The following is an 8,988-nucleotide window of genomic DNA, read 5'->3' on the forward strand; positions in this document are numbered from 1 at the left end:
AGTTCCTCTAACACAAATCCAGTGCTATTATTTCGATTTTCCTTCCAAATCTCTTCTATATGGAATCAGAAGAATTCACTTCATTGTAAAAGATCTGGAGATATTTGAGTACCACAAATTGTGTAAGAGCTGGGAATAAATTAAGGCAACCAAAAAAGCTGATAAAATTTTAGACTACATAAGGAAAGAAATTGTGTCTGGAACATGAAAAATGATGGTATGATTATGCTTTTCCTGGTTGCTTAGAACATACATGGATTGTTCTTTTTTTTTTGCACTGAAAACTGATTTTTATTAATAAATTACACCTCTTACACTAGGAGGGTAATGGGATAAGAACTGGATTTTGTGTGGGTTTGCATTGTGTTGATGATCTGCTCTGGGGGTCCAGGCCCAATGCCAGGTCTTGCCAAGAGTCTCTCAGCCTTGGGTACTAGCTATCTGGCAGGGCAGCAGGGCCTTTTTGTTGTTTCAGGGGAAGCAGTAGGGTGCCTCCTTTAAATATAGTGTTGCTGTTAGTGCTGCTGCTTCTTGGTGGCTGCCTTGCTGGCCAAGTCCTTGGCCTTCTCAGTAGCTGCCAGAGTAGTTTCCTTCACCTTCTCAGTTTCCTTAGCTGTTTCAACAAGTGTCTTAGAATAAGCTTCACCTTGCAGTTTGCCCAAGATTTACTCAAAGACTTTGGTCACATTACTTTTAAATCTAGCTAAACCAAACTCCTGTACAGCTCTGGAGACCCCAAACAAACTGGAGGAGACCCAGACCTCCCGTCGGATTTCAGTCTAGTCACTGTTTTCAGGGTTCACACAGTAAAAACATCTTCCCTCCACCACCATCAGCCAGGCATGGTTGATGTTCCAGGTGAAAGTGGTCAGGGTCTGGTTCTGTGGGTCCATGATAGAGTCCTCAAGGATGTACACTACGTTAGTAGAAAAGAAGCGCTTTGCCCAGCGGGGCATCCATCCAGTTGGTCTTCGTTAAAAGTCTCCTGGACAGCAGTTTCTGATTAGGAGTTACCTCCCAGTGCGAAATGTCTTCAGTTAGCGCATTCTTGGTGTAGGGGTTTGGGTAACGCTGCCACAAGGCAGCAAACACTTGGTCTCAGCAGCTCCAGAGCACATTCTGCCCTAGGAAATACTTCATCATCTTCCCTGCTGGGGTCGGGGTAGGGGAAGCATCAGGGGGTGCACAACATTGAGGGGTAGGGGAAAGATGGGTGGCTGGGCTCGTGCTCTCCGTCACCATCCCAAAGCCGGGCCTCCACAGCGGCCACCGCCGCCATGAGGGTGTGTCTGCCACACAGGTATTCTTGTGGATAGTTTGGAGAGGTATTATACGTTTTAGGTAGGAAATGTATAACCTATACAGTGTTCAGAGAAAAGTGACTAAGATGATGGGGGTGCCTTAACATTATGGCACATCAGGATAGGTTAGAGAAGGTGTGGGTGTTTACATTAGAAAAGAGAAGACTGAAGAGGGAGTTTGAGAATTGTCTTCAAGTTTTGAAGAGCTGTCATCAGAAAAAGAAATTAGATTTGCTTTGCTTGGTCCCAGGGGAAGTTGCAGAGAAGCAGATTTCAGCCGATGTGAATAGAAAACAAAACAAAAATGAGGACAACAACAAAACATTCCTGACATTAAGAGCTGTACAAAACTGCCTCTAGAGGTAGTGGTTTCCTTTTCAATAATGGTATTCAATCAAATGCTGGATTATTACTTGCTAAGAATATTGGAGAGGGGCCTCTCAGCCAGGTAGACTTTGGACTAGATGGCCTCTCAGGGTCTATCCAGCTCAGAGATTTTGTGACTTTTACTAGCTCTACTGAGCCTGAAAGACATTCTTTATTTTATATTTACTTCAAATGGAAGCAAATGCCCCAGGATGCTTGCAAAAGAATAAACCTCCTCCATAAAAATGATAATTTGAAAACTCTAAAAGTTTTGAATGTAAGTTCAGTTTGTTTGCCCAAAGACACTGAACCATAGGCACTGGTCCCACAAGCACAGTCAAAATCTAAAATTTAAACTCTCGTTTTATTTGCCTAAAGAGTAAGTTATTGCAATAAGAAAAAGAGAATTGGATGGAAAGCTTTATAGATTTTTATGCACTGGAACTACATTAAGGCTACATTAAGGAAAACGCATGATGCCAATATCACCACCACCCCCCAAATCATATTTTTCCCCTTTCTTGTTTTCCAGTCAGTGTTAGACCAAAATATCTGGAGAATTTTGAGTTCTAAGTGATTTTAACTTAGATGATGTCTGTGGCAATTTGTATGGGGGGAGCATAAATACCCAACCAATTACATATTTACTCAAACCAACCATTTATGTCTGGGAAAAGACAGAATTTTAGAGTCCCCAGGTTGTATGAAAGAAAGGCAAAAGTACTTTAAATGAAAGTTGTTATAGAAGAACATCCATTAAAGAAAGAGTCATGGGGCTGTAATCTTCCTTTTAAGCATCATCATATTCAGCAATAGTTGAGATGGAATGTGTGGTACAGAAGGAAGAAAAAATGTGTTTCTTAAAAGTTGGCATTTTATGGTATTTTAAGGTTTGTAAAATGTTTTATATGCAGTATATCATTTGACCTCCACAACAAGCCTGTGAAGTTGGTTATTCCAGTTATTAGTATTTTTTCCATTTAAAAGATGAAGCAACTAAGGCTGAGAAGACTTGCATATGGGTACACAGTGAAGAAACGTCAAAGACCGGATTCAAATATATGTGACTATTTCAAAACCAACATTCTTTAAACTACATAATTATTAAAATGATTATTGTAATAACATTTCTCTCCCCTTTTATTTTAATATATTATTCTGTTGGATTAATTTCAAGCTCCATTGCTTTCTTTGACATCCTCAGAATGGATCCCTGGCTTCTAGATCCTTCTGTTGAAGTCTTCCTCATTTTCTCTTTGTCTCTGTCTCTCGTTCTCTCTGTCTCTCTCCCTCCCTCCATCCCTCTCTCTTTCTCATATTTCATTTTTTCCAATTACATGTAAAGATAGTTTTCAACATTCATTTTTAATAAAATTTTTATCCCCCAATTTTTTCCCACTGCCTCTCTTCCATGCCTTCTCCCCAAGTTGACAAGCAAGCTGATGTAGGTTATATGTGTGAAATCATGTAAACATAGCTCCACAATAGTCATGTTGTGAAAGAAGAAACAACAAAAAGGAAAAAAAAAACAAAAAAAGTGAAAATAGCGTACTTTGATCTTCTTTCTCTGTATGTGGGTAACATTTTCTACATGAGTCTTTTAGAATTGTCTTGGATCACTGTGTCACAGAGAAAAGCTAAGTCAATCATAGCTAATTGTTTCACATTGTTGTTGTTACTGTGAACAATGTTCTCCTGGTTCTGCTCACTTCATTCAGCATCAGTTGATTTAAGTCTTTCCAGGTTTTTCCTGAAACCGCCCCCCCCACTCATCATTTTTTTGTAGAACAATAGTATTCCAATTACATTCATGTGCCACAACTTGTTCAGCCATTCCCCAAATGACAGGCATCCCCTCAATTTCCAATTTTTTACTACCACAGAAAGAGCTTCTATAAATATTTTTGTACGTGGGTCCTTTTTCCATTTTTTATGATGTTTTTGGATCTAATAGTTCTATTGCTGGACCAAAGAGTATGCAGAGTTTGATTGCCCTTTGGACATAGCTCCAAATTGTTCTCTAGAATGGTTGGAACAGTTCAAATTCCACCAACAATGCATTAGTGGTTCAATTTTTCCATAACATGTTCAACATTTATCATTTTTCCTTTATGTCATTTTAGTCAGTCTCATAGGTGTGAGGCTGTATCTCACAGATGCTTTAACTGCTTTTCTCTAATAATAGTGATTTAGAGCATTTTTTCATGTGACTATAGATAACTTTATTTTCTTCATCTGAAAATTGCATGTTCATATCCTTTGGCCACTTATCAACTGGGGAATGAATTGTATTCTTAAAGATTTAACTTAGTTCTCTATGTATTTGAGAAATGAGGCCTTTGTCAGAGACACTTGCTATAAAAATTGTTTGTCTTTCTGTTTCCCTTCTAATTTTGATTGCATTAGTTTTGTGCAAAAACTTTTTTTAATTTAATATAATCAAAATTATCCATTTTGCATTTCATAATATTCACTCTTGTTTGGTCATAAATTCTTCCCTTCTCCATACATCTGACAGTTAAAGGATTCCTTGCTCTTCTAGTTTGCTTATGGTATCATGACTAAATCATGTATCCATTTTGACCCTATATTGGTATATAATGTGAGATGTCAGTCTATGTCTAATTTCTATCATACTGTTCTTCAGTTTTCTAGCAGTTTTTATCAAACAATGAGTTCTTATCCCAGAAGCTTGAGTCTTTGGATTTATCAAGCAGTAGATGTCTTGTGAATTTAATCTATTCCACTGATTCACTACACTATTTCTTAGCTGGTACCAAATAGTTTTGATGATTGGTGCTTTATAATGCAGTTTTAGATCTGATACAGTCAGACCAAATTCCTTTGCATTTTTTCATGAATTCCCTGATATTGTTTACATTTTGTTCTTCCAGAAGAATTTTGTTATTATTTTTTCTAGTTCTATAAAATATTTTGTGGTATTTTGATTGGTGTGGTACTGAATAAGTAAATTAACTTAGGTAGAATTATAATTTTTATTATATTATCACAGCCTATCCATGAACAATTGATTTTTTCCAGTTGTGTAGTTGGGTTTTTTCTGGTCATTTTCCAGTTATTTATATCTGGCATTATTTTTGTGAAAATGTTGATGATTTGCGTAGATTTATTTTGTATCCTGCAATTTTACTAAAATTGTTAAATATTTCAAGTATTTTTAGTGGATTCTCTAGAATTCTGTAAGTATGCCATCATATCATCTGCAAAGATTGATAGCTTTGACTCCTTTCAGACTGTTCTAATTTCTTCAATTTATTTTTCTTCTCTTATCATTAATGCTATCATAAAATACAATACAGCACAATATTGAATGGTAGTGGTGATAATGGTCATCCTTGTTTCATGCCTGGTCTTATCAGGAAGGCTTGTACCTTATTCATTTTACAAAAAATGGTTGCTGATGGATTTAGATAAATGTTACTTATTACTTTAAGGAAAACTTCATGTATTCCTCTGTTACCTAGTGTTTTAATAATAGTGGGTGATGTATTTTCTCAAAAGACCTTTTCTGGATCTAGTAAAATAATCAGATGATTTCTGCTGGTTTTGTTATTGATGTAGTAAATTATACGAATAGTTTTCCAAATATTAACCAGCCCTGCATTCCTGGTATAAATTCCATCTAATCATAGGATATTATTCTCATGATAATTTGCTATAATTACTTTGCTAATATATTTTTTTTAATTTTGCGTTAATATTTGTTAGGGAAATTGGTCTATAACTTTCTCTGTTTTGGCTCTTCCTGATTTATGTATCAGCACCATCTTTGTGTCATAAAACAAATTTGGTAGCAATCCTTCTTCACCTTTATTTACAAGTAGTTAATGTAGTATTGGAATTATTGTTCTTTAAATGTTTGGTAGAATTTCACTTGAAAATCCATCTGCCACTGGAAATTTTTTCTTAGGGAGTTGAGTCCATTGATAGCTTGTCCAATTTCTTTTTTCTAAAATAGGTTATTTAAATGTTTTATTTCCTTTTCTGTTAGGCCAAGAAATTTATATTTTTTGTAAATATTCATCCATTTCATTTAGATTTTCAAATTTGTTGGCTTACAGTTGGGCAGAATAGTTCCTAATTATTGCTTTAATTTTTCTTCACTGGTGGTGAACTCATCCTTTTCATTTTTGACAAATGATAATTTGGTTTTCTTTTTTGTCTTTTTAATCAACTTCACCAAAGACTTTTCTATTTTATTGTTTTTCCCACAAAACTACTCACTTTTATTTATTAGTTCAATTGTTTTGTGACTTTCAATTTTGTTAAACCCTCCTTTGATTTTCAGAGTTTCTAATTTTGTGTTTAATTGGGGATTTTTAATTTGTTCCTTTTTCTACCTTTTTTTAATTGCACGCCCAACTCATTGATATGCTCTTTCTCTATTTTATTCATGTAAACATTTACAGATATAAAATTTTCCCTAAGCACTGCTTTGGCTGCATTCCATAAAATTCGGTATGTTGTCTCATTATTGTTATTCTCTTTGGTAAATGTATTGATTGTTTCTATTATTTATTGTTTGATTAACTCATTCTTTAGGATTAGATTATTTTGTTTACAATTAAATTTTAATCTATCTTTCCATAGCCTTTATTACATGTAATTTTTATTGCATCATGATTTGTAGAGTATGGATTTTTGTCTTTCTACGTTTGAATGTGAGAATTTTATTCCTTAATACATAGGCAATTTTTTTCTAGGTGTCATGTGCCACTGGGAAAATGTATATTTCTTTCTATCCCTATTCAATTTTCTCCAGAGGTCTATCATATCTAAATTTTCTAAAATTCTATTTACCTCCTTGACTTCTTTCTTGTTTATTTTGTGGTTAGATTGATCTAGTTCTGAAAAGGGGAGATTTCAGTCCCTCAGTAGTATAGTTTTGCCATTTATTTCTTTCTGTAGTTCATTTAACTTCTCTAAGAATTTGGATGCTATACTACTTAGGGCATACATATTTAGAATTGATATTGCTTCATTGTCTATGGTACTTTTTAGCAAGATGTAGTTTACTTCCTTATCACTTTTAATTAGATCTATTTTTGCTTTTGCTTTGTCTGAGATCAAGATTGCTATCCCTGTTTTTTTTTTTCCATCAGTTGAAGTGTAAAATGTTTTGCTCCAGCCTTTTACTTTTATTCTCTGTATATCTCTCTGCTCCATATGTGTTTCTTGTAAACAAAATGTTGTAGGATTCTGGTTTTTAATCCACTTTGCTATCTTCCATTTTATGTCCATCCCATTCACATTCACAGTTATGACTCCTGTGTATTTCCCTCCATCCTATTTTTCCTGATTTATACATTTTTTCTCTCTTCTTTCACCCTGTTCTTCCTCACTGGTGTTTTGCTTCTGACCACTGTCTCCCTCACTCTTCTTTCCTTCTATCACTCTTCCCCTTTTCTTCTCCCTTCCCCTTTTACTTCCATATATGGTAAGATGTATTTCTTTATCTAATTCTGTATGCTATTCTTGCTTTAAATCAAATCTGATGAGAGCAAGTTTCAAACAATGCTCACCTCATCCCTTCTTTCCCTCTACTGTAATAGGTCGTTCATGCCTCTTTATGTGATATAATTCATCCCATTTTACCTCCCCCAATCCTTTTCTCCTAGTACAATTCTTTTTTTCACCCCTTAATAATTATTTTTATCATTCCATCAAAGTTAACTTACACTCATACACTATCTATAAGTATACTCCTTCTAACTACCCTATTAGACATATGGTTCTTAAGAGTCAGAATTATCATCTTCCTACATAGGGGTATAGTTTAATTTTATTGAATACCATGTTTCGTTTTGTTTTCTTTCCTGTTTTCGCTTTTATGCTCCTTTTGTCTTGTGTTTTAAGATCAACTTTTCTGTTCAGCTCTGGTCTTTTCACCAGGAAAGTTTGAAAGTCCCCTATTTTGGTGAATTATCCATTTTTCCTTGAAAAACTATGCCCAGTTTTGCTAGGTCATAGATTTTTTATTGTAATCCAAGCTCCTTTGCCTTCTTAAAAGCCCCCTTATTCTTTCATGCAGAAGTTGATAAATTTTGTATAATCCTGACTGTGATTTCTTGATATTTAAAATATTTCTTTCTGGCTGATTGCAGTCTTTTCTCCTTGACCTGATAGTTTTGGTCTTTGGCTGCAATATTCCTTGGAATTTTCACTTAGGAATCTCTTTCAGGAGGCCATTAGTAGATTCTTTCTATGAATATTTTGCCCTCTGATTCTAGGACCTTAGGGCAACTTTCCTTGACAATTTCTTGAAAAATGCAGTTCAGGATCTTTTTTTGATCATAGTTTTCAGGTAGTCCAATAAGTCTTAAATTATCTATCCTGGATCTATTTTCCAGGTTACTTGTTTTTTCAGTGAGGCATTTTACATATTTCTTCTTTTGATTTTCTTTGACTGTTTCTTGATGTCTCATAGAGTCATTACCTTCTACTTGCCTAATTCTGATTTTTAAGAAATGCTTTTCTTCAGTTAGCTTTCGTATCACCTTTTCTATTAGGTCAATTCTACTTTTAAAGGAGTTGTTTTCTTCAGTAAATTACCCCTCCCCAAATTTGGCCAATTCTATTTTTCAAAGAGTTGTTTTGTTTAGTCAATTTTTGTGCTTTCTTTTCCAAGCTGACTTTTTTTTCCACTCTTGCACAACTCTCATTTTGTTTTCCAACTTTTCTTCCACCTCTGTTCCTCGATTTTAAAAATCCTTTTTGAGTTCTTGCAAAAGAACTGTTTGGGCTTGTGACCTATTCATATTCCACTTTGAGGCTTGATGTTTAGGCATTTTGGCATTATTGCCCTCTTTTGAGTTTGTGTTTGGATCTTCCCTGTCACCATAGTATCTTTCTATTATCAGGCCTCTATTTTGTTTTTTGGTAATTTTTTTACAAGTGAGCTCTGTTCCTAAGGTACAGGGGGTACTGTCCCAAGCTTCGTGCATGGAAGGCCAGGGACTTGGTTACTGGATTTCTGTGTCAGGGTCTCTGGGGCTGGCAGCTTGCTCACTAGGGTAGCTCATGCTAGTCATACCTGTTGTGCCCTGTGTTCCAGGCTGGCAGTTTACCTGCTGTGCTGTAGCTGGAAGCCTCACAGCAGACCTGCTGTACTGCTTGCCTGTTGAGCCAGGACTGTGAGGCCTCAGATGCTCATCTGTGCTGTCCCGAAGAGCTCCCCATGTGCTTGCCTGGATACTGCCTGTGTTGGGTTACATTCCTTTCATACCTAAGTGAAACAGACCTTTCCTGAAGTCTTTCTCAGTTATCTTGGACAAGAAAATTGTTTCATTATGTCTTTTTG

The 8,988-nt window shown here is 35.5% G+C and overlaps 1 pseudogene; it reads right to left on the bottom strand.

Moving 5' to 3' along the window:
- Positions 1 to 497: 497 nt before the first annotated feature.
- LOC140527642 (PRELI domain-containing protein 1, mitochondrial-like) lies at positions 498 to 1,143 on the bottom strand (annotated as a pseudogene).
- Between the last annotated feature and the right edge of the window lie 7,845 nt (positions 1,144 to 8,988).

Source organism: Notamacropus eugenii, chromosome 1 (genome assembly GCF_028372415.1).
Source record: "Notamacropus eugenii isolate mMacEug1 chromosome 1, mMacEug1.pri_v2, whole genome shotgun sequence".
Taxonomy (NCBI): Eukaryota; Metazoa; Chordata; class Mammalia; order Diprotodontia; family Macropodidae; genus Notamacropus; species Notamacropus eugenii.